This window comes from Gobius niger (assembly GCF_951799975.1).
Source record: "Gobius niger genome assembly, chromosome: 7".
NCBI lineage: Eukaryota > Metazoa > Chordata > Actinopteri > Gobiiformes > Gobiidae > Gobius > Gobius niger.
The window spans coordinates 27173545-27198244 of NC_136858.1; positions in this window are offsets into that span (position 1 = coordinate 27173545).

The window sequence follows — 24700 nt, forward strand, 5'->3', positions numbered from 1 at the left end:
TCCAATGCCTATTCTTATGTCATATATACTTCATATGTTAATGGCGATAAAATATACTGAATTTAACAAATTAACGGCAATAAGACATTACAGATACAGTAGTTGTTTCGTGCTTAACCTCCGTCATTTTCTTAACTTTACCCATACCTCTGCTTGTAACTGGACCAAAAGGCTCCGACTGGTGTGTTATGGACAGCTCAGCGCTGGTCGTGTGGTGAACATCAAAACCAGACCTGAGCTCAACAGGGTTTCTCCCTCTCTTTAAAGACCTCACCTCGCGGTCTTTGGCAGCGCTGTGAAACATGTCCAACATTTCCTGTTACACCGAAGCTCCCGCAACTCGGGACTTCTTAAAGGTCACCTAATTTTTACTTTTGCAGCGCAGTCATGAGTTCAATACACCGTGGTTTGGTCTGCTCAAATGTCAAGGGAAGCCTATGAGAGGTTTTACTGCAGTCCAAAAGTTCTAAAATGGGTAAGTGAATTTCTTTATCATCATATTTTGTTGTTCAGTTGACTATAATTGTGACCTCAATCTTCTTATTTTCTCTGAAAAAGCAATGCAAAGATGATCCAAGCATACCTCTGTTTCCAGGAGCTCTGAGCAGATGCGTTGCTGACACAGAGCTTCCTGTTTGCCGTCGCCACCGGACCGGAGCGCTTTGGAAGTGGGAGAACCAAGTGTGCCAAATATTTGCCGTTTTCCCCCCCGTGGCTGATACCTAATAGCATGAGAAAGGTTTTTTTTCTTCCTTTTTGGGGGGTAGAGAGGTGTGTGAGCGTGGGGGGGGGGGGGGTTGTCAGACGGAGGGGCCAGTGACCTTGAGAGCTTGTGGGGTTGAACTTTCCCCTCCGCCCCCTCTCCCAAGCACCAGTCCCCGCACTGCCTAATCAATTACTGTTGGCAGTCAGGAGACCACCAGTGATTAGCAGCAGCAAGGCAGACACACTGGTGGTTTTTTTAGGGGAGGGTGAAGGAGAGGGATGTGGGCCGGCAGGAGGAGGGAGGGAAGGAGGGAGGGTGGGAGGGAGGGAGGGAGGTTGGAGAGGAAAGAAGTCTTCGCTTTGATCAAAAACGCTGCACACAGAGACGGGGAATGCGCCGCGACCCCCCTGGTTCAAATGACCCCTGAGCGGCTTGTGTTTATTATGAAAGGGGCAGAAGTACTTCCAATTTGTACTCAAGTATAAGTACAAATAATGTAACCAAAGTAGAGAAAACTCCTTTGTCACAAGAGGGTAGCAGGATTCTGAACCTAAAATGTGTGCTGCTAATACAAAGGAAAACACATTAACATTAAATTGCTTATTTGACCCCACATTTTTGCCATGCAGGTTGAATCAGTGTACTCAGGTTCAATTATTTATCTTTCCACCATGTCATATGTAACTGACATGAGCAAGTCCTCTATGGAGACCCCGTGTTTCTAAAGGGAAGATGACATTGCTGGCGAGCGTGAGCAGGAGATGTGAATGTACCCAGGCGCGACGGCCCGAGCTCTGCAGACAACACACAGTCACCACAAATAAACAGGACCTTTCTGTTGTTCAGATCTTTGACGCATGAAGGGAATTATTTACTCGTTTATATGAGATCCTGCGCCGTTCCCACGCTTGGTGTGGTGAGAGTGCTCAACACAATCATCTGTCTTAGACTGGCTGATTAACTCTGTGGTGGGGAAGTCCTCGGGAATCTCTACTCGAGTAAATGCTCAGGTACTTCAAAACCATGTAAGTAGAAGTAAACTCTTCAAAACTTTGCCTCACAGCGAGATGGTTCCTGATTCAATTCCCAGACCTTGAATGTGAAGAGCCTGTTCTGTGTGGAGTGTGTTCTCCCTGTATCTGGGTGGGTGTCCTCTGGGTGGTCCGGTTTTCCTCATCAATCCAAATCATGCTCAATGAGTTAATCCTCTTTTTGACCATGAGCAGTATCTCCAAATTATATATTTCATTGGTTTATTTAGTTATGACAGTGCACATTAAAGCAGTACTAAGTAACTCATGCCCCTAGAGGCCATACGCGCCACTGCAGATGTCGTAGCATGTTACGTTTTTTTACTCATTAATTGTCTGTAGAGTAAATACTACGCTGACAAAAAAGACAAAGGGAGAGAGGGATATTGTACATCCAATTACACAATGGAGATCTTTTTTTTTCACTCAAACGTGGCTGTATATACTGTTTAAGTGGCGCTAGCCCGCAGTTAGCTATGCCCGTTAGCCTGTTAGCTTCTTCTTCATGATTCCATTAGTGTGTATTGGTGACTCCGAAAAGGATTCACATAAACAAGTTACTCAGTACTGCTTTAATGAACGCACATGGATCTTTTCACATAAACATTCCTCCCCCACTTGCATTCTCACTCATCTTGGCCTATTTTACATGTTTTCAGTGGTAGGAAAAACTGAAGTACCCGGAAGAAACTTACACAGACATGAGGAGAACATTCAAATTTCACACAGAAAAGCCTCGACCCTGTGTTGTATAAGTCACATACAACAACAGCTCCAAATACAGCACCGTAAGAGCATAAGGACACTAGAGGTGACACAACAACAGTGATGATCCTCCAACTCAGTGTGTGTAGTTGGCGGAATTAAACCTCTGTGTTTGTGGTCTGTACGTCCTCACATTATAATTATTATCACTATCACACTATCTACAGATATTACCAAAATCCATTAAAAAAACAACACTTGATGCTTGGGGTAGATTGCTCAGTGGTATCAGAGTTTGTCCATGAACGAGTTTACTTTGACTTGAATCACTCCGCCCACTCTTTTCCCGTTCTTCTGTTTTCACTTGAGTCCATCTCTGTTTTGAGTTTATAGCTTTATCTCTTTTATAGAGTGAGAGTGATTCTCAGAGAGAGAGAGAGAGAGAGAGAGAGAGAGAGAGAGAGAGAGAGAGAGAGAGAGAGAGAGAGAGAGAGAGAGACCATCCTGCTCTCCCTGCACATGTCAGAGATGTTTGTGCATTAATTCTTCCCCCTTTTGTTTTATGGCGTGAGTTGGTTTACATACGAGAGGAAGAGACATAAACAGACATTGAAAGATTAAATAAAGCAACATGAAAGAAAGGGGAAATATGAGCCAGAAAAACTGCTTAAAAACAGACTTTACAAGACTAGCTTCCTGCTGGGGGCTCCGTAGTTTTAGCGTTTTTTTGCTAACTCTCCCTTCACACAATTAATAACATTACGAGCACCACTGGAAAACTTCAGTGTAACAATTTTGTCTAAGACTTTCCCATGGGAGCTTTTTTTTGTGCACAGGCCAAGCTCTCGAGAGTCATATCTATTTTCAGGCATTTCGTCCTCCGGGCAGAGATAAGTCTGTGGCAATAAGCTCAAACTAAATTATGTTGTATCTCTTATTTTCATAGCCAGTGGTGATTGTTTTCATACTTTGCGGAACAATGCTTTGGGGACTTGGACTTGATTGTTTTGCAATGCATAATAATCTAGCGCCTGTGAGGAAAAGGGCTCTATTTCTGTCAATGTAGATTTGTTTGTCTAGTGGCATGAAAAAAATTAATAAGCAGAATTTTACAGGTCTGTGACGGGCCAGGAAACCGAGAGTGTAATACAAGATATTCATCATTGCAAAGAAAATGCAATTTTTGCTGTGGGGAATCAAAGAATGGATTTGGATGAGGACCTAACATTGACCTCTTTAAATCTCACATTGGCCTCCTTCAGTCGACATCTCCATGGAGACGAGGTGGAGACGTCCCCGCTCTCAGTTAAAGTGAATATGACAGGTTTTAATGCTATTGAAAATATGGCTTATTTAGATGAATAACATCAGTTGCAAAATAATCATTTTATTTCAGTGAAACGGCAATTTTAATGAAGAAATGTTGGGCAGAAAAGTTATTTTTATTTGAATTTTTAAGCCACTGACAGGAAGTGACGCTCCATTGCAGTTTGACTCATTCATTTCCCATTGACTTAACATGGTCGGCACGGCAACAGTTTAAGATTGGATAAGGAAGTGAAACTATAAACTTCACAAAAATGGCCAAACAAAAGAAAGCGGGGTACAATCTTTAACAAAATCTTAAATATAATCGTGTTGACGTATGTTTTAGCAAAAATTGTGTCCAATGTGTCATATGCTCTTTAAGTTACAAGTCAGGTCACAGTCAAGGCACATGACTGTTCATTTTTAGGTATTTTTCAACAATAATAAACCAAAGTGCTTTAGAGTAAAATCAAAACCATTTAAGATAAAATTTAAAAAGCAGTTAAATTGTTCACATATAATGAAATAATGTAAGAAATACAGCCTTGCATTCACTTAACCATTGCCGATAAACCATAAGTGCTTGTGTTTCATTCTATTTAAAGTGGAAGTGCGAAACAGTATTGTCAGCAGTGGGTTCCAGCAGCATTCACACGCCTCTATAAATAGTTATGTCATTACTTTTCCCATTATTCTACAGTTATGCCTTTATAGTGAGACTAACTCCTTTCGAAATCATGACAAATCAATACTTGTTCTTGATTGAGAGCATTGAATAGATCTGCAGCAGGAGTTTAACTTAGGCCAACAATGTTTTAGTTAAGTTTTCTTCCTAGTTCAAAGGAGTCTGAATACTTGATCTGTTTGGTGTGAGCACAGAAATGTTGTCTCACTTCTACAATGCCATTCTAGTATGGGATCATCATGTGCCTGCCTCTAGCTGTGAAGAGATACACAGAGAACACAAATTGAGAGACTAGTCCTGAGGGCCAGGAAGCTGACGAACACAAAAGAGTTTCCGTCCATGAAAGATACCTTTGAAAGCACTGTCCTCATCCAAGCTCAGAAAATCATTGAGAATCCATCACATTTTCTGAATGGTGAATATGAAATTCTCCACACAGTTTCAAGTGTGGAGAATTCTGTGTCTCTTTTAAACAAACGGAAGGATAAAGAGCAGGTGAAGAGGCCATCATAACTAAGATGAACTGAATTGCTTTATTGTGATGTATTGGTTGCACTGACTAACTGAATTGTTTTATATGAATGGTTGTACTGCATGTAAAATGACAGTAATAATCAAATTTTCTATCTCACAAACCTGTGATCACAAAAAAATAAATCGACACGTTACTGTTTTCATGGGATTGCCAATATGTCTTCAATACAATATATTTTAATGGGACGACCACAGCGCTTTGGCAGGGGTCTTTGTTTCCCGTGCTCCTTGTTTACGCCGAATTGTTGGTTATTGCCCATAAAGCATGCATTTCAAAGCTGCCGCCTCTCGTCGTATTTACAAAGCGGGGCAGCCCAAGGACAATGATGGTACCACTGGCAACTTGTCCATTCTTTGGTGCCTTTGATGTGTCCTAACGACGCCTCATAGAAATCAGCGCAGATTAACTTGAGCACAAACTGAATAGACAGATTAGTTCCGAGAGGATGGCACAAAGGGTGTTAAATATTACCACAGCTGCCGAAACTGACCTATTTTTCACCAGAACAAGCTCGAAGATCCACCGTCCTTTTGTCGAGTCGTGTCTGCGTGACCTCCTCGTGGAGTTCAAATCAAGTGTGGCAGGTGACTATTGATCTTCCGGGACGGGGACAGATGTTAGAAGTGACAAGTGAGTGGAAATAACTCTATAAAGAAGCTCAAACAAATATTGCGGGCTGCCAGGTCGCGGGCGGAGCAACAGCTTTTAAAAGAAGCGATTTCTGATTCGATTATGCCCTGGAAATGGCGAGCAGATGGCAGCGGCAGTCTCTCAAGTCTCGACATGATCCGCATGGACGGTTCCCCCCAAACCCCCCCCCCCCCCCCCGCGCGGCAGGACGAGTTCACTGCGACCAGAGGAAGTGAGGCTCGCGGACAGGTCACAGAAGGTCGGGATGCAAAAAGAAATACATGTCGTTTGCTTAGAGAGGATTAGCCAGTCAACCACAGTTAGTACAGTCCAGTGTGAGTGCACTCGCTCAATCAGCACTTGTATTCATTCAGGGTTAGCCCATTAGTGACTGGTCTTTTGTGATTAAATGATTTCTTTATTTACTGTATGTACTTGGCATTTATTTGTACACGTCTTGTTTCTATCAAGCAAATCGAGGCAAATACAAAGCTGTAAACTTGGAACAATCATAAAGGAGTGGTTTGAACACTTGTATTAGAAAGACACATTACAGGGTTCAGACTGTGTTCATTTACATCAACACCTACCAAATAATGGGACATTGTTTATTGCCGAAACCATCATCAGGATATCCCCTTGATTTGACCTATTATCAACCATAAATTGCCATATTTTACCCTTGAGTAAGTGGAAAAATGCACCACAGCAAAAATACAATCACCATAAAAAGACAAATAAATTAGGAAGTTCGTTGAGACCCTTTTGGGACACAATAACTGCCTGGCATTAAACTATTGGAGGTAATTTGACGACAGATAGAGCCGGGATTGTAATTGTTTTGCTTGCGATAAATAATCGTTATGTATCTTGGCAGTTTACACGGTTCATAGGAGACATTTAGGAACACAAAAAGATTGGGGCAAGTCTGGGTTTGTCTGCTGGCTGCCACTATGGGAACGGAGTCGCGACTCATTTTTGAATCTGTACCAAACGTTAAAAGCCAAAAGTCAACTCCATCTAAGGATGTATAAATCTAATTGTTTGAAGAGTTGTTTGACTCTGAAGCGGAGGCTAAACTTGCTAATACAGCGGTGCCATGGGTGAATGGATGTGTTTAGGCTTTGGAAATAGGCACGGTTAAAACAAGTGAGGAGAAAAAGGAAATCGGTGAAAGAGGATTTAGACATAACAAGTTGCTAACGGGCCCAAAGAAGGACTCTGAGTGCTCTATATATGCGAGTGTTTAGCCCACAGTAACATTAGAGCCGCTGTCACCATTGGTCCAGAACCTTCAGTAAACTGTGGCTGAGTCTAACCACAGTTCCTACAGTCCTCTGCCAGTCCATTCACTAATAAGCATTTGGAGTCTTTCTTGCGTAACCCAACAGTGACCGCTGTTAAATGATCACTTTACACATTAATATAAAGCCTATGACCGCGCTGAATGCTACATGCACATGTTTACTAAGGGATATTTCAGGATTTTTGACATAGGGCCTCATTTCCTAGTTATCCAGAGTGTTGTTGATTTCTGCAGATATATTTCTTTAATTCATGCAGTCCTTATATAGGAAGAGTTTAGTGGTGCTAGGCTAATGCTAGGCTAGCGCATGTCTATGGTAACTAGTAGCCTACATCTTCAAAATCATGGGGTAGTCCTCCAAACGTTGCCATATCTGATTTGTAGGAAGCTCCTTTGTGAATTCCACATGTAGTAATGCCGGCCGCAAGTAAACAAACTACTGTAGATCCGGTAACCGAGCAGATAACTCCGCCGCTACGTAGCTTGCATCCAGGAAGCTGAGGCTGCTCAAATCTAAGTTATTTTAAATGTAAAATGGTTATATTTCAAAAATTATTCAGTCAACACAGACATTTATATCGGTAGTCTGGTGTTATACGTGATTTGCCTCAGGTGCACTGTGCTTGGGTCAGACTGTCTTTAATCCAGGCTACTAGTTACCATAGGCATGCACTAGCCTAGCACTAGCCTAGCACCACTAAGCTCTGCATGAATTATGAAACAATATATATATATATCTCCAGAAATCAACAACACTCTGGATAACTCGGAAATGAGGCCCTCTGGGAAAAATCTTGAAATATCCCTTTAAAATAAACTGCATCTCCTTTTAGGTATAAAGTACAAAACTACAAAAACTACAAAAAGGCCTAAACAAGCAACACTTTGACACGGAAGCAAATGCTAAGCCAAGAAAGTATTTGATGTCAACAAATTCTCATTATTTCATTGAAACGAAAAAAAGACCCTGCGGTAACAATGCTGTAAAAGATTTTTAGCATCAAGTGACCTGTGTACTGTACATGAGATCAACAGTTGCCATGAAAACGGCGCACAGAACAATCGTCCGTGCAAACAGGGGGTTTCAGATTTGGATGAAGGGAAACCAAACTCCCCGCACAGCTGACTTGAGACAAAGGGATCACACTTAGCACAATGTCCAGTCTTGTCTAATCTTCATCGTGTCAGTTACGAAGAGGGCCCTAATCTCCTATAGCATTAATCTCCTGATATGTACACAAACAATGACTTTAATCCTGTAAAATGATCCCGTCCAGTGAGCGTGTCTGAATGTATATGGTCCATCGCGTGACTGGTGCAGGTGCTGAAAGAGGTTGATAGAATAATTTCAGATTTGTATAAAAAAAAAGACGTGGTTGCTCGCTTCACTATCTACAAGGTGAGCTGTTGACTGTTCGCCCTGTGAGCAGACCGTGTGCTGTTTTAGTGCTCAGACTGAAGGTCGGCCCCCTCACCTTGACCCCACTGAAACAGGATATCTCCAACACTGTCTACTGTCCCTCATGTCCTCAAATAGAAACATCGGGCTCTTTTTACAGTACCTCGGGGGCCACAAAGCAACTGCTGCTACCCTGACAATTTTATTTCTTCTTTTTGCATTAAACATCTATTCACCAGGGCACTGCACAGAACAGATCACTAGCTTTTACCCATCTGTGGCTAATTTAAACATTGTCTCTCTATATTGGACATAAACGCCTTTAATCTAAAAGTAACACACTTGTTGGCTGATCTCCCAGAGTTCTTTGCGCGATGATTTGATTAGAATGAATTGAACAGATATTCTTGCAGAGTCACACTCTTTGCCTTACAGTTGTTCCAGATCGCTGTAAACAATTATAAGCTCGTAATACAGTATGATCAAAGCACATGTGTAAAGCATCGCATCACAGCAGACAGAAATATAAACTTATATATAAATGGCTGGGTGAAAGGTGGTCCTGGGAAGTCCCCTAGTCCTGGTTCAGTCTTGGGTTTCGATAAGCTTTAGTCCTGGTCTAAACTGGTCTAAATTTATACCCGAAGTCCTGGTTTAGCACTAGATCAGTCCTTTCTGTAAACACACACTGACTAAAACTGATGGTGGCTTTTTACAAATCAGATTATTTTTTTCCCCTTCTGTTTTGTTGAGCAATCTGGTCTTGAGCTCCTAAACAATACAAAACCCAGGAGTAAGTTGAATAAAAATAAAAGCTGCTTACACAAGGTCTCAATTTAAACTCCTAACAATAACTGTATACGCTACTTCTTACTGTGAGATCTCTTCAAATATGCTCTCTCCTCTTTCTTTTATGCTTGTAATGCACAGAGCAACAACCCCGAAGCACTCCTATCAGTGGCGTGTTGACAGTCGGGCAAAGCCTCCCCCTGAGGCCGTATATACCTGTTTAATCACCGTGCACTATAGCCTTGATACGACACACTCAGATCACACCGTGTTCTGTACAGGCTGCTCCCGCCGCGAGGGCGTGTCTGAGGTTAGCGCAGGCTGATGTTCGTTTGGCTGTTTATTCTGAATTGGATACAGTGCCACGGCTGGGAAAAAAGAACTGGAGAAAACAACACACAATTGAGTGGTGTATAAAAAGACTTAACAGTAAACTATAGGCCACACAAAAAATGAGAATCTATTTGCAATAAAAGGCACAGCAGCAGATTTTGCCAGGTTTCTAAGGGTAAATAAAACAGAAAATAGATTAAGAAGAAAAAAGCTTCTGTAAGAGACCCACAAAACCCACTCTTTGCTTTTGATTCATTATCGTGATTGCTATTTATGCTTTGATTCTCATGTATTTTGTATTTAATAATTAGATGTTTGACTTGAATTTTAACACACCCTGCTTGTCAAATGAAACAAATTGCCAGGCCTACATCACAGGACATTATTGGGTGTAACCCCTTAATCCCCCCCTTAACCGAGTGCATTCTCTCCAATTCAGCATGACCCAAATCTAAAAGCTTCTTTACATCCTATAGGCCAGTGTAACACCTCATTTGAAATCTAAGACCTACCTTCATTTTATGCTCACTACTGCCACCTCAGGGCTTGCGTGTAACTGCAGTCTCTATGTTAAGCTCGTGCATGACGGCTCTAACTGTAACTTTTTGAGTGACAGTGCAGGATTTTAGAGGCAGTTGTGGTGAACAACTCTGGGTTCATTCTACACATCAGGACATGGCTGGAACATAGGGGAGGAAAATATTTAGTTTTAACATTTTAAAACTCCGTATAATCCCTTTAAGTTGTGTTTTTGACACTTTGTATTATTGTGTTATTGTGGCTCTTTTGCTGTGATTCCGTCACTTTTCATCTAATCTTCGTCACTTCTTTGTGGCTTTTTTTCTTTCCTTTTCCGGCACATTTTGTCAGTTTTTTAGTGTTTTTTCATCACTCCTTAATCGTCTGTGTTCGTCACTTTTTTCATCTGATTTTCATCACATTATTTTTACTTTTTATTGCATTTTCGTCACGTTTTTTTGTTTTTTGCATTTTCATCACTTTTTAGTCGTGTGTTTTTGTCTCTTTTTTATTGTGTTACTGTTACTTTTCCGGCACGTTTTTGTCGCTCTTTTGCCACTTTTTTGCGTTTAGATTTGGGTAAAGCCAAACTGTAGAAAATGTGCTCGGTTCATGTGGGGGTCATGAGTTTAAATTACACAAAGAGACATTAATAAATGGAATTGCATTTCATTGTATTGTATTGTATTTTTCACCTCCCAAAGTTGTCCATAGTTGAACTCTTGACCTGAGGTGAGGGTACATCCCCAAACAGACAACCGAGCGCTTTCCCATTCATTCACAAGGGGCATTTTCAGGTCACCAATCCACCCAGTATAAGCACGCCTTTAGCTGATGGGAGGAAGCCCTGTCCCCTAAAAAACACATGTCCGTGTTATTTTTGCACGTAAACCACCCCTCCCACTCTCACCTCATCCCGTCCTGTCCTGTCCCAAACTGGAATGTGTGATGGGGGGTTAAGGGGGGGGTGAGGAGGGGGACACTCGGTGATGTGATGGCAGACAGGAAGTCCGTATTGTACTGGTTTAGCAACGGAGCCAGACAGCGTACGCCAGCGATGTCATCCCTGGCTTGGCTCATGCATATCTTTGTACTTGCTCAGCGCGCCACACAAAGACGTAAATAAACACTGTTACCCCCAACTGTCATTCCAATTAGGCAGCGCCGCGATCGAAAGCACCCGGGCCCGCGTTTCCCAGCCATGCCGTTACCTCAGACCCTCCAGCGGCTCGTGCCTGGAGGGGGGCGGGGGTGAGTGTTTAGCTAGCGCCCCGTATAGAGCTGTCGGTAGCTGGGTTTAAATCTGCAGAGTCAACACTTCCTGGTTGTGTGCTGCATTAGCACAGACTGAAGCCCCGAGCAGCTCTCACACTCCGCAAACATCCTCCTGCTAAAGCCTGATAACATCTCTGTCCTGTCCCATTCAGGCCACATGTCCCTGTAGGTCTCACGTGTGGATACAAAAGAGCGCTTTCCAGGATTCGGGGAAGTGCTTTCAATTTTAATGTGGTCTTAGACAAGGATTTTTCCTCAATAGTGAAGACGAGAAAGCGCCTTGATAGTTGTGTTCAAAGTTGTTCAAAGGGTTTCCAAAAGTTGTAGTTTTGTAATCGTTTTTGAGCTAAACAGAGCTCAAACTCAACTTTCAAGACATGTGATTCAACTGTAAGTTTTAGTAATTCAAAATGCATCTTATGATCCTATTTAAGGAACAGGCCACCGTTTTTTTTTATACAGGAGTATGTTCTTACCTGAGCTTAGACGAGTTGATATGTACCTGTCCGGCCTTTGTGCGTCAGTCACGCAAAATGACCAAAGATGTTGTAAGCATTTGGCCTCTCCCAATGTATTCCTATAGCTCCAAACGGGGTGAGGTTGGAAGCTAACGCGCTCTTCCACGGGCACAAAGACCTGACAGGTGTGTATCAACTTGTCTAAGCTCAGGTAAGAACATATCACAGTATGGAAAAACTGTGTGCCCTCAGTCATGCAAGAAGACCAAAGACATTGCTAGCATTTGGCCTCTCCCAATGTATTCCTATGGCTCCAAACGGGGTGAAGTTAGAAGCGACCAAGCTCTTCCACGGGCATGCACACAGACCAGACAGGTACACATCAACTTGTCTAAGCTCAGGTAAGAACATATCTCAGTATGAAAAAACAGGCCTGTTCCTTTAACAACAGTGTGACCTGCTCATTAGTATGCACAAAAGACCGTATTGGGCTTGACACGGTCATTTGTCTCACACTCTTTGTTTAAATAAATATTAGCAGGTCCTCTGACACCATAATGTAGATCCTGACTTCACCGGAGTGAATGCGCGCTGCTGTGATTTTCCAAGACGCAAGCTTTTGGAAGTGAAACAGTGAATGTTTTGCTGCCGACCATAAATCATTTCAATTAGAAAGACACAGTTGTGACACAGTTTTTCCGATGTAATTCCCCCCCATGCATTAATCTCTATGGATTGAGGCAAGTGGTAATTACAGATGGGGGGCAAATCTGTGAGGAATAAAATGGGCCATTGTGATAATCCTCAAATCCCAGTAAGATAACGGCCATTTGCTTATCTGCCCGTGCCACTATTGCACTTTTTGTTCTAATTTGCAAGAACAAATTTGCAATAGGCTGTATGAAAATGATGCATTTATTTTGTTATTTTTTCTTAAGAAGAATTTGTTGACAATTTAAACCCCCATGTGCCCTGACCCGGCCACCCAAGTAAAAAAAAAACAAAAAAAAACCCTGGAACTGCCCCTGGTCAGGAAAACAACTCTTCCTTTGAAGCAGCCAAAGCCTTTTCTCTAACCGTGGTCTTTCCCTGTCATCAATATCACTTGCCATCTTGGCCTATACTCAAGGCTTGCAGGCCTGCGTAAGGTGATGCCTCATTGGTAGCGGTCTCCAAAGGCCAGCCCGGACAATGGATCAAATGCAACCCCAAAAATCTTTGAACTACCGTTGCCGGTCTCTTCCCCTCCGCCGCTCTCGGCCACTCTGACCTCGCTCCTCCTCCTCCGCCCTGTCCCATTCGAAAACAGTATCCAGGAAATGTCGATTTGCCTATGTAATCTACCTGTGACCTACATAATGGTCTTCTGCAGTGAGTACATGTGGATTTCACAGGCTTCACGCTGGCTAACTGCTGCTGTTTTTAATCTGATAAAGACTTGGACTGGAATTCCCCTTCATCTGACTGCAGGGCCGTAAAACTAACGCCGCTGCGGAGGTAGATCACGTTCGCTAGTGAGAAAATGATGGGAAAAACGGGTTATGTGATACAGGATTATAACCGCAATTCAAATGGTTCAAATTTACAACCTCAGGAAAAAGTCTATGAGAATTATAGGTCACCATACCATTCATGTACAATCTTGAGAAAACTTTGCCTTCCAGGTACAGTTTTTTATACAGTAAGTAAAATCCTGACGCAGGTCCAAACTAATAGACAAGATCAAGCCGCGACTAAATTACAAGGTCTAAATGAAGACTAAACCAGGGATTTACCACTACAGTGAATGGCTTAACTATTAGTCATCAAGTGTTCAAAGCCTCCCTCCAACTGTAGAGTCATAACCGTTTCAAAATCCAGTTTCCAGAATAAACCTGGCTTCGACGACCGGCGAAAGGAAAACAAATCCTAAAGCTTATTTGTGCCGGTATGTTGCCGCCAGCATTCATGAATAACAATACGGGAGTCCAAGAGCTTGAGGAATGGGACTTTCTTTCTTTCTCTCTTTCACAAGAGGAATCCTACAGGAATCCGATCCTGGATATCAATCTCTGTCCGCATGATAAAGGCCCCGATGACAGAGGAGTTGATCACTGCGGAGGGTGGGGTCGCTGCATATTTGTCTGCACTTCTACAGTAAACGCTCGCTGCTGTCTCCACCCAAACGAAAACCACTCGGAGCTGTCTGCACACATCACGTCTGACACGCTGCACTGAGCATTACAGTTGGAAGCAGCACAGGGAGAGATCCAGGCTCTTTTGCTTTTTAATGGGTTTAGAACCTCTGACACTGCACTGCCCACTGCATCAGACAGCTTGCCCAGACGGCCTTGAAGTTCCCATATGCAACGCTTTGAAATAGTCTACATAATATTCCATTTTGTTCTGACCAGGGGCGGACGGCCATATGTCCATTCTGTAAGAAAACATAATAGATTAAATTATAAAGCATTTGTGTCAATTTTATGATCTTTCAGGCTAGTTTTCTCGTATTTTTGTGAAAGTTACCCTGAAAACTGACCCTGCAAGTTGTGAAGTGTGCCTATAAACATGCTACAAACATGTTAGGAAGATTAGGGATGAGTTTGTACCTCAACCAACATTTCAATTGAGTTGCTTCCTCTTTTATTGTTTGAAATGAAAAATCATATAGGGCCTTTAAAGGGACAGGCCACCGTTTTTCCATACTGAGATATGTTCTTACCTGAGCTTAGACGGGTTGATTCGTACCTGTCTGGTCTTTGTGCCCGTGGAAGAGCTTGGTCGCTTCCAACTTCACCCCCGTTTGGAGCTATTGGGATGTACCGGGAGAGGCCAAATGCTAACAACATCTTTGGCCATTTTGTGTGACTGAGGCCACGCACAAAAACCAGACACGTACGCATCAACTCGTCTAAGCTCAGGAAAGAACATATCTCAGTATGTAAAAATAGTAGCCTGTTCCTTCAACCTCTTGCCTCCCACCCTATCCCAAATCGAAAAGCTTAAAAGAAAAGCATTAAAATAGCAAGGAAAACAAGGATGATAATGGAGCAAAAAAGTAATGAAAAACCAACAAAAACATGCCAAAAAAGTGACTAAAATGTGACGAAAACACAACGACAAAGCAATGAAAAAAAATCGATGATATAGCATCAAAAGTGCCACAAAAAGCCACAAAAAAAGAAATAACAAAATAACAACCAAAAATGTGACAAAAATGCGGCAACAACGTGACAAAAAGTTGCAATCACTTTTGTAGGCCTTAGCTTTCAAATGAGGTGTTTCACTGTTGCTCTCCAGTCGAGAAGCTTTTAGATTGGGGTATAGCTGAACTAGAGTAAAGACACTCAGTTAAGACGGGGGATAAGATGTTAAATAATTTGGGCCAGGCGGGTCAGAGTCCAAATAAACAAAACCACATGGTTATCGCAAGCAGGGTCAACAATTTTGTTCCCATTGAGAAATTTGCCTGGGAAGACCATGCCAATGATGTAAACTACCATGTAAATTACCTTCAACTTGCAACAAACCAAATGCGCTTTTACATCAGCTATCGATGTAGTCAAATACTTACAAATGAGCCAATAGTGAGTGTTTTTTTTACCCCAGAGATGATCAACGGCGAACAAATACATACTGTCAGAAAACTACAGGGAATATGAGCCTACAGATTACGCAGCTTAAATTATGGTGAAATTACAGCCCTAGAATGTAATCAGAATTGACCTTCATCCTATCAGGCATTTCTACAGACGGAACCACAAGGAGCCAGGGCTAATGAGAAAACAACATGTATGCAATCAAGTCGAAGGAACGGGGGGAAATTCTGCAAACCTCAGTCAGGCTATCGCTGGCAGGGGCTTGAGTGTGATACAGGATCGACTGGAGCTGCCAGCTGGCTCGGAGCGCACCCAGAGAAAACCATGACTATAGTGGATAATGGATCATAAAGTTTTGCTGGGAGCTCCCTCACAGCTCGACTCGATTCAGCCTTGTAACACAAACCCCATTAGTGCGGGGGCATTTCTACAGTGGGTTCAGAAAGTTGTCAGGCCACTTTGAGTCATCTCTGTTTTGTTACATCCAAAATGGTTTACATTTCTAGGTAGTAAAAGTGCGGTAATAGGATAGAAGCAGCGTGATAGCTTTAACTGGTGGTAATTATGATCATTACATGGAAACGGGACACACACCTAATTCATTTCATGGTAATGTGAATCATGATTAATCATCAACTCATTAAACAAGCCTTTGGTGACAATACATAAACAGTTCTTCGAAAGTTGCTACTTCCTATTATTGTGTTATTACTTTGCTGTAAAGAGTGACCAGTTTGTTGTCTATTGATAAAAAAAAAAAGTTCAAAAGTAGGGAAAAAGAGAAAGTTCACCTTAGTGGTAAATTGTGCTAAATTCTATCTACATAAGCCTGAGGGTAATCAGAATCCGAGTTCGTTTTATTGCCATTGTCATTGTTCACAAACTATGAATTTTCTTCGGTGCAATCGTGCATGAAACATAAAACTTGGTTGAGATAAATAATAAGCTATAAAAACTTATAAGGGCTTGCTTTAAGACTAAAAAGCAAAGTAATTTAACATTTTCAGCATCAGACTTCCACACAATAACGAAGGAGCAAATAGAGGGACTCCGTGAACCCACTATATGTTTCTATGCAAGGAGGCATCAGGCTCCAACTTAGACTTACAGTATATAGCCCTCGTAAATCATCCAGTGTGGGCAACTTGCACAAAAGGCACTTTACGATCCATCACAAGAAATGATACAGCTTATCACATAATAACTGTAAAATGATTGCCATGCCTCAGGCAATTATTCTCAACGGCTTTGAGAGAAAATATTTGAGCAATTTCCTAACCATAGAATCCACAAAAGTAGCCAATAAAATTCAGAATAATGCCAGTATTTGTGAAAGGCAGCAACTCTGAATTAAGGCGAGGCAGTACTGGTTGAAAGAATGAGTTTCTGGGCTAGACGGCTTCCAAATAGAAAACATATAACAACAGTAATCCAGCATATACTGAGCGTTTCAGTTCTCAAAAAGCAGCCTGAATACCAAAAACGTTTATGTCTATATAATGTCAACAATATGAAGCATGATTTTTGAACTATTAAAAGTGGTTTTATCCATTTCGTAGGTGCACATTACATGGAACATTGCAATGCATATTACAGAAAGTTACAGTGATGTTTGCAACTTGGACATATTTCTTTATTTACCTGTGTTTCAGCAATTTATCCAGACCGCTCATATGTTTACCCATGTTTGCACGCACCCAAAAATGGAAAATACTTTTGTTTCAAGGAATGCATACATAAAAACAAGCACACGCCATCTCTCACCTGTTTGTGAAAAGGCCCATCCGTCAGCACCGGGACGTCCCAAATCCAGGAAGAACCCACTTTAGGCTGAGTTCGGACCTCTTTGTTTGTGTCGGGACATAAGTGACAGAATGTGGATAGTGCGTTGGCATGAGGACAGGGCTGGCAGGATGACAGATAGGGATTAAATGGTATTAAGTGTGTCCAGATGCAGGAACACACACACACACAAACCCGTGCTTGTACAGAGTGACACACTGCACTACAATGCCTGCAACCATTATCGCTGCATCCCTCTGAAGCTAAACATATGCCACCACATAATCGAAAAGGTATTGACTTTGCGCGTTCTTCAAAGGCCGCGTGGTGTAAATGATTAAACTACTCGAATGCCTGCTACTGTAGCCGGCGTCAGGATCTGTTTTTACACATGCGCCTCATATCCTTCGCTTGTCTCTCGCTTTGTTGTTGAAAGCTGATTAGAGCGGACCAGATGGACCAGCGAGGCCAGGGCTGTTGCTCCGCCCCTCCCCCCGTTAAACACAGTGGACACATCTGTATGAGTGAACCAAGTGCCCACAAACTGGGTCAACACCACCAGGCTGTGTGTGAAGATTGTACACAGGAACAATACCGTGACAAGACACAAAAGTTGTTTTTATTGCCTGTGCCGATACTTGGTTGATTAAAGTGTTTCTCCAACACTGCTTTGTTTGATCAGATACGACTTGATTGATCTCACAAAGGTAGAACAAACAAGGGGGTGCAGATATTCAGAAAATGTGCAATCAAAGAACAACTGAGTAAATGTGCAAATAAGTAGTAAGTAATAGCAATAGCATGAAGGAATATTATGTACCATGAATTAAAAAAGAGAGAGAGCGATTGTGGTTGAAAAGTGACACTGATTGCAGGTTATTGCTAAACTGTACAGTCTGACAGCAGTGGGGATGGGCCCCTGTGGTAGTGTTCCTGAGGGGACCTCCGTCTGTCACTGAAGGAGCTGCCCAGCTCCTCTACAGCCTGGTGCAGTGGCTGAGAGGTGTTGCCATCCTCCTCTCACTCACATCCTTGCCTGCAGTGAGCATTATAATTTCAAAAGAAGGCCTCAAGGTTTAGGTTTAAAACCTTGTGACATTGGAAGAGGGCAGGTTTCATATTAAAACAATAGAAATGGGACTTGCTTGTGGCCCTATATCGTCGTACAGCAACTGTATGGAAATGACCTCTTGAAAGTCACATACTGTGCACAAGAAAGTGAAACATTAAACATCACAAAACAGTCAAACCAAACTGGTGAAAATTTTGCAAAATCTTGATTAGTTAAAGGGATCATTCTTAGTTATCCAGTGTTGTTGATTTCTGGAGATATAGATTTTTTTTAATTCATGCAGTCCTTATATTTGAAGAGTTTAGTGGTGCTAGGCTAGTGCTAGGCTAGTACATGTCTATGATAACAGCTAGCCTGCTTTCAAAACAGTCTGGCCCACTCCACAGTGCACCTGAGTCAAATCACTTATAACACCAGACGACTGATATATATGATGATATATATCACTCTGCCGCTGCGTAGCTTGCAACCACGAAGCTGATGGTGCTCAAATATAAGTTCTTTTAAATGCAAAATGGTTGAAATTATTCTATCAACACAGACATTTATATCGGTAGTCATGGCGTTATAAGTGATTTGCCTCAGGTGCACTGTGGAGTGTGTCAGACTGTCTTTAATGCAGGCTAGCTGTTACCGTAGAAATGCGCTAGCCTAGCACTAGCCTAGCACCACTAAAATCTTTATATAAAAGGACTGCATGAATTAAAAAAATGTCTCCAGATATCAGCAACACTATGGATAAAAATCCTGAAAAATCCCTTTAACTCTGTTCTGGTGGTAAATTCATCAAAGCTGCCTTCAAGGATGCAATTTCAATGAAAGAAAAATAATGACCTGACGCTTTACAATTGATACAATAGTTCATTTTTCCACCACATTGCTGGTGTTCTCTTTGGTTCTTTCAGTTAATACACACTAATGTCACTCCTCTGTGTCTTGTTTATCTTGTAGGTCACCATAGACAGGCCGAGTGTTTAAACCTTTAACTCAGTTACACAGCCCAGAGAGTCCCCTGGCTCCACTATCAGGGGGCTGCATCGGCTCATGGGACCCCTCCTACCCCCTGTGCCCCCTTCTAGACTTTTCCATAAACCTGCTGAGTGATCGCAGTGGTCAATTAACACTTGGTCAATTGCTCCCTGCGGATAAAAACCTTTGCATTTGTAACCGTACCTAACCAAAGCCCGCAAGTTCAGTTTGAGTTCTGCCATAACACCACTTTGGACCCGGTACAGTGAAAAATGTCTCCTAAAACACTATAATGGCCGCTATTGTGCTCGGTGGTCACACAGTTACTCAAGTGCAATATCCAGGAAAGCCATTTCATTACATGCAATAGAGCCTCAATCATGTGTAAAATTTGCAGTTTGAAAAGGCCGGCCGATCATATCAGTCATCGCTGTCCACTGTGGAGTCCTAATGGAGGCCCCTTTCTTCCTGCTGACCCGTTCTGTTTATTGTTCCTATATTTCCAGAATAAGGGGGACTGTTGCTTAATTTAGTCATTTTCTAATCAGAACAAGCCTCTCCGTCATTATCGCGGGGCAGAATCAGGGAGTTCACACCAGTATGTTTCCTAGAGATTAGAGCTGGAGGGAAGAAATCACTCACATTGTAGATAGCGCTCGCTGCGAGTTTAAATAAAGTGCTCATTCACTTGGCCGGAGCAACAACAGAGGAGTCAATTAGTGGTCAAACGGTTCAAATGATGTGAAAACTAAAGAGCGAGGATTTCGTTTTGAAGTTGACTGGCAGCAAAAGTCAATGTGCGGCTTCTTCTTTTGTACACCATTTCAAAAAACAATAAATAAATCATTTGGCAGTAGGGTTGGGTAGCTTTAATTTTTAAGCGATACCTTTTTTGATACCGATGCAAAGCTATTTGTCATATACTTTAGAGCCATAAAACAGATTAATAATGTTCATTTACTCTTTTCCTTCCTTTTAATTTCTTCTGCGTAAACTTCTTAAAAGGGCAGAAAAAAACACTTTCCAAGGTTATCTTGTTCACCCCATTTTTAAAGGGACTATACAGAGTTTAAAAATGTTAAAATTATGTATTTTCCTCCCCCTACATGTTCCAGCCATGTCCAAGGTGTAGAATCAACAACTGCCTCTAAAATCCTGCACTGTCACTCAAAAAGTTGTTACTAAAGGTCTGAAGTGCCGTCATGCACGAGCTTAATGTAGAAGGTGCAGTTACACGTATGACCTGAGGCGGCAGTAGTGAGTATAAAATGGCCAACTTGCATCTTGCCCCTTTAACATTGTTTCCACATTGTTTGCACATTTCCCCCAATTTTCCAACATGCTTTTTCTTTTTTCAAATTTTGCCCCAAATCATTCCATTTTTTCTCCCTCCATTTTTTCTTTTTCCCCCCCCAATTCTTCACAGCATAAAAACTTGATTATAAAGATTTTATATTTCTTTTTGGTACCTGCTTTAGATACTTTTATTATTTCAATACCAGCAGTACCTAATCCTTTTTTCCCCCCCGCATGTATTTAACAATACATGGGCCTAGTTATCAGGAGGGTCAGCAAATTTTTTGGAAGATTCAGCCAGAAGGATCCAAAAGACAGTGAACCTTTTCTATCAATCCAAAAAGATGTGAAAGCCATCACAAAGGGTTTTATTCAAAGAGGAAGAATCTCTGCAGGTGACACTTCTGAAATACCCAGTAATAAAGAAATGCATATTAAAAGTCCTGCTGCCCAAATGAACTTTGTGGTCAGGTTTTCCAATTCCATAGTGCTTTATTTTGCCCAAAGTTGTGAGGTTACAAAGCTTTTAACGGTGAATAATAAAGAGGCTAATTTTTAATTGCATACACGGCTTTCTGTGCAGCTCCAAATGTTCATTAAAGTAAAATGACATCATGCGGTCGCTGGGCTGGGCATGCGTTTCTTCTCGCGCACATAGACTTGGTTTACAGATGTTGTGACTTGGAAAAATAGGTGGCCACTTGTCCCCCCCACAAACCTCTTAATTTGCACTTTGTCGGTCTTGTTTTTTACCATGCTGCGAACTATTATGTATACAAGCATCGCCCAGTAAAATGCCCAAATATAAACATTTTATTACCATATGAGATTTTTTTCCCTAAGCACAAAAAAACATTTTAGGAAGTGACCTCATCAAACTGTCCACAGTTTTTAGCACTTTTCAACTATAAGCTGCACGGTGCAAAAAAATAAATCAAGTCACACATCTTAACACACAGGGATAAGAATGGCACATGTGTGGCTTTTTCTAGTAAAATGATTCAAGTTCAGACGCAGAACCAAAATTGTAGCAGTGGATTCGTGAGTGGGTTAGCCCAGTGTTTCTCACACTGGATGAAAACAGCAACATTATATAATAGTGTCTTTATTTGATGACAGCATGTGAAAGTTAAACTCTATGGACAAGACTGGGCAGGGTGAAAGAAGAGCAGCTACTGACAGCTTTTTGAATCAAAGATTTTTGCACCCACATTTTTTTTCTTTTAAGGGGACTAGATGTAGTTGAAAAATGTTAAAATGATGTATTTTCCTCCCCCTACATTTTCCAGCAATGTCCTAATGTGTAGAAAGAGCCCAGACCTATTCACCACAACCGGTAAAAGCCTGCACTGTCACTCAATAAGTTGTTTTGGATCCGAACAACCGTCATGCACAAGCTTAATATAGAAACTGCAGTTACGCGTAAAACCTGAGGTGGCAGTCATGAGCATAAAAATGACAACTTCCATCTGGTCTCTTTCAACTTGAACAGTCCTCTGGATTTGGTTTGGTGAACAATGTAGCCATTTTCTCATGATAGGGCAGTGGTTCTCAAACTGTGCTATTTGTAAGATTGTTGGTATTCAGAAGACTTTTGAAGAGCCCACATCATAGATAGAATAACTCTAGATAGGATGCTGACATGGTGACTCGATGAAATTAACAGCCACATGGTGACTATATTGAATGTTCAGGTTACATTGTAACCCTGGTTCTCTGAGTGTAGAGACTATCTCTTCATGCTATGTATTGTTTTGGAGAGATAGTCTTGAACACGATAGAGAACGTGAAGAGCTCATTGGCAAAACAAAAACGATATCTCTGTTTTGAATTTTTGTGAAACTAAGGTTCTGTGGATTTGATTAAGAACAAGTTACTTCATATTTTTCTGGCACTAAAATAGCTCTGGTTATTAAAAACACTTCTTTAAAACTCTCTTTTTTGTGCAAATGAACTCTTTAAATGAATAGAAGATTCAACTGATTTGCTTTGATAATTTTACTTTCATGTGTGTGTGCTTTATTTAATGGCAATGTTGACTATAATGATGCAATAATATCTTAAAAAATACATTTTTAAATTGTGCTCATACACATTCATGCTGATTTGAGCAAAAAATGAATACATTATTCAATGGATGTGCCCATTCAGTGGGTTGACACCAATGCTGAGCAGAAGAGGATAAATGATATGTTCAGTTTAGTGAAAAAGATATATGGACTTCACCTGTGTTATCAGGACTGCAATAATGATTTTTCCCTCCATTCATTTCAACTACAAAATGTGATATTCGCAAAATGGCAGTCCAGAGTTTCATTATACATTCATGGCCTCATTTTCAGTCCTTGTTTGTGCCAAAACAATACAATTAAGAAATACAATCTTTCATGCTTGAATCGTCATTCATATTCAGTGTGTTTCCCTTAGAGCTCAGAAATTTCACCCTCTCCTGCTGAGGTCATGAAATCCTCCTCTGCTCCAGTTCTGTGCTCAGTTTACACAGACCTTCGTGTTGACGCAGGTTACGTGCGGCAGGTACTTTAAAAGTCAAATGTTTTACTTTTTCTGGTACATTCAAAATCTGGAACCTGTCTGAGCAGCTCAGCGCCAGATAAGGCCACATTCAAGTGTTTGTAGTCACAATCCACCATTTCATTGCTCATTCCTCACTCTATTTCAGTTTGAAACTCAGGTCACTCGGAGCGCCTGAAGGTTTTCCCTGCAAAATCGGGAGAAAAGTCAAACAGTCTAAATGGCCAAGTAATTTACATTTCCAGTGGACTGTTTCTTGCTAATCTTTTTTTCTGAAAGGTGCTGCCTGGGGAGTGCATGAGTCAGACTGCAGGAATCTGCTCATTCACTGGTAATGTGCACTGACAAACAGCGAGAATCTCAACACTCCACTCGCTCCACTTCAGTGAGCGGCAGTTAAACATATAGGCCTGGTGAAGCAGTACACTGTCATAGAAATAACAAGATATCCATACACAGGTAAATATATCATCCCAATTTAGACAGCGCTTTCCACCTCGGGGCACATGGACAAGCTTTTGTAAGGTTTTATTTAACCCCTTAATCCCCACCTTAACCGAGCGCATTTTCTCCAGTTGTACCCAAATCTGAAAGCGTTTTGACTGAAGCTTACACCACATAGGCCAGTTTAATGCCTCATTTGAAAGCTAAGACCCACACAACTCTTCAAAGCTTCCTTGTTTTTGTGTCACATTTCTGTCACATTTTGATCACCCTTTCATTGCTTTTTTGTCACATTTTTGACACATTTTTGTTGCTTTTTTGTCAGGTTTCCAATGATTTTTTTATGTAGTGTTTTGAGCACATTACATTTTTTGTGTGTAATGTAATCAAGCCACAAAAATGTGACCAAAACATGACAAAAACGTGACAATCATAACAAGGATGAGTTTGGGTGGTCTTAGCTTTCAAATGAGGCATTGCACTGCCCTATAGGCTGTAAGCTCCAGTTGAGGAACTTTTAGACTTAAAGGGACTATACAGAGTTTAAAAATGTTAAAACTAAGTATTTTCATCCCATCCATAGAGACTGCAGTTACGTGTAAGACCTGAGGTGGCAGTAGTGAGCATAAAATAATGAAATTGCATCTAGTCTCTTTCAGTTAGGGTTATGGTTAAGGGGGGGTTAAGGGGTTAACTAATCTTATTGATAAAATAAAAGAAAAAAAACGTTGTGCAGGATTGGTCTGAATGTTATTGTCGGTTGGTTTGTGAGTGTCTTGCTGACGTAGGATTGTGCAATGTTCTTGACATTCTCTAGGGCGAAAAGAAAACCAAATCTTTGCCTGTGAACTTCTTTTTGTGTTTGCACAGTTCTGGGATTGTAGCAGGACTCTCGCCGCCGTCAGACTTGCTTGTTTGTGCTTGTTTGCTCTTGTCAGGCGATTGAATGGCAATGGACGGTCCTTATGGGATTGTATTATGACTGGTTTACACACTGTGCCAGTTTGTCTCTGCCCATCTCGAAGATTGAGAAGATTCAGTGGCACTGGCGGATGTTTTGAGGAGTCTCCTTGATGCAATCTCAGAGAGCGGTTGTTGTTGTTGTTGCCCGAGCGAAAACGTAATTGAATACTCCAAATGCATTTCTACCTACAATATAGCAAGTTCATAGGCTATAGATATTCAGCTACAGGGATGTTTAAAGGAACAGCCAACCGTTTTCAAATACTGTGATATATATTAGCTCTCTGGTTTTTACGTGTGCCCTCAGTCACGGAAACAGAGCACAGACGGTGTTAGCATTTAGCCGCTCCTCTTCTTATATGGATCCAAACGGAGGTAAAGT